Genomic DNA, 2,301 nt, shown 5'->3' on the forward strand with positions numbered 1-2,301 from the left:
AGTACAAGACTGATCATGGTATCAACGATGTTGCTTGATGTTGCTTGATATGCATATAAGGATTTAAATTACTTGACCCATTTGTTCACCACCCAGTTTTTAACATTTGGAATCTGAGATGCCAGGGAATATCCAGGGTACATCTTTTCTTGGAGTCCAATTGATTCAGTGGTGGTCATCTGAGATGTCAGGTTAGCATAAGCTGTCCCTTGTTCTTTTTTGTTTGAAGCAGATTTGTTGGTTCCGAATTTTGTTGGCACGTCTTGCGCTGTATTGATGCTGGTCTTGTTCTGTTTAAAGTGACACGTGAATATGTATCAAAATTTGTCGTACAAAATAAAGGAGCAATCAGGACGATGATTTCCATCTTGGCCTGGATGATGCTGGTTCGGTGGTGACCTCTGATATCTCATGTTAGCTCAAAATGTTATGTTTCTTTTCTTGTGGTATAATATTTTGTGATTCTTCATTAGATTCCTCTGTTCTTACAGGGTGTATGTCTTGTTATGTTGGGTTTGCTGTGATTCGTGTGCGGCAACATGGAGACAGTGGGCAATGCTTCTTACATGCATGCTAGGCAATTTTGACTGGTGCGGCGGTGCCGGAACCACCTCCGCAGGGTACAACAGATGTGGCCATGCTTGAAGTCAGAATCACCACGTTGACTGTAGTGGCCACACCCAGGTTAGAACATTAGTCACGGTATATGATGAGGCATCCACTATATATCGTCCTCTGAATTTGGGTGATCTTTTCTGATTTACACAGTGATCTTTTATGACGAAGTATGCCAATATTACCTTCATTTTTTTCTTTTTTAGTGATCTCCTCTTATTAATCCCAGCTATAATCAAATCTACCGACATAAAACGTTTTTCCACAATCTTCGCAAGCATGCAGTTGTTCATCTGAGTATCTAACTGCAGGTGGAAGAACAAGAATCATTGTGTGTGCAACAGCAACAAAAATGACATGTCATTAGGAGACTTCTAACAATTCTACTCTGCATTTTTTTACATTAGTACAAGTGTTCTGCTGCATTATTCAACTATGAACGAAGCTGATATAGGCTATGGACTCGACAATTGATTCCGTTTTTTTTTCAAGAAGGTATGCAGATTGGGCATCAAAGTTGACGACAAGGGATTACAAGCTACCACAATCTGCACCTTAGTCCATGGACAACTTAAAATTTGATTGATACTTTCCATTTTATACTGATGTAATCGCCAGCGAGAACAATTTGTTATAACTGAACACTACGACGAATCTGATATAGTGTTATTTGCCTCAGGAGGGTAAGAAACAATAAAATTGTTGACAAGGTATTAGCATAATATAGACATCATTTTATGCTATGTTTTGAAGTAAATGGTGGAAATGTCTGTATATTTCTCTCCCAACATGTTATGGTCATCTTATTTCCATGCATACAAAATTTCATGCCCAGTTTCTTAGTTGCTGATGGTTTCTCTCCTATCTAATTGTCTAGCTTGTTTGACCAGGTGTTGTAGTTATCCAAGAAATCATGTGACCATCTCCCGCTGTTCAATATTATATATATTTGGCCATCCTGCTATTTATGTGTGCCTACAGCCTGCAGTATACGGTTGTTTTCCTGGGCATTATGGCAGTGAAATTCTAGGTACAACAAGGTATTGTTCTGATGCCAGGTTGTTTTCTATTTGATGTTGTGAATAGTTCTTCATGTTTTCCGTAGCATTTCACTAATTAAACTCATTTGGAAGGTTTAAGGAAAATATCTCATCTCTCATTAGCAAACTGCACTAGGACATCTTGGACCTATTCTCCACACTTTTTAGCTAAATTTGTTACCACCATATGTTTAAAATTTTGTGTTGGCCCTGAAATTTGGAGGAATTGTTAGATATGCTGGTGAACAGGCCAGCGACGCTACATAAGGCCGGGCAAGAGAGCGCGAGGGAGAATGCCGAAGGGGGCAAAATAAATGGGAGTTCACCGTTATGCTCATGTGGTCCGCAAATAGAGCATGGATACCAGGCCTCCATCGTCTTCTATGAACATCAGTGTAGAGGAGAAGTGATGATGGGCATCAGACCAATGGAGGTATCAAGGATGGGCTCCTAGACGATACTTATCATAATTTACATTGTGAATTGCAATTATATTTGATCAATTTATGTATTTCTAAAAAATATATTCCTTGGCCACACACGTCCATTCAACTATAACCACAAGGGTGATCTTGTGTTTTAGTCTTTATTTAAGCAATTAATGGGTAAAATAACCATCAGTCTGTCTAACCAATTGATCAGTGAA

The 2,301-nt window shown here is 38.9% G+C and overlaps 1 long non-coding RNA gene across 1 annotated transcript; it reads left to right on the forward strand.

Annotated features, from left to right (window-relative positions):
- Window positions 1-555: 555 nt before the first annotated feature.
- LOC123419155 lies at window positions 556-1,579 on the forward strand. The gene is made up of 2 exons (XR_006618206.1): window positions 556-684; window positions 1,506-1,579. It is a non-coding gene; the product is annotated as an uncharacterized LOC123419155 (long non-coding RNA).
- Window positions 1,580-2,301: the final 722 nt, after the last annotated feature.

The sequence above is a fragment of the Hordeum vulgare genome, unplaced genomic scaffold (assembly GCF_904849725.1).
Source record: "Hordeum vulgare subsp. vulgare unplaced genomic scaffold, MorexV3_pseudomolecules_assembly, whole genome shotgun sequence".
Classification (NCBI taxonomy): Eukaryota; Viridiplantae; Streptophyta; class Magnoliopsida; order Poales; family Poaceae; genus Hordeum; species Hordeum vulgare.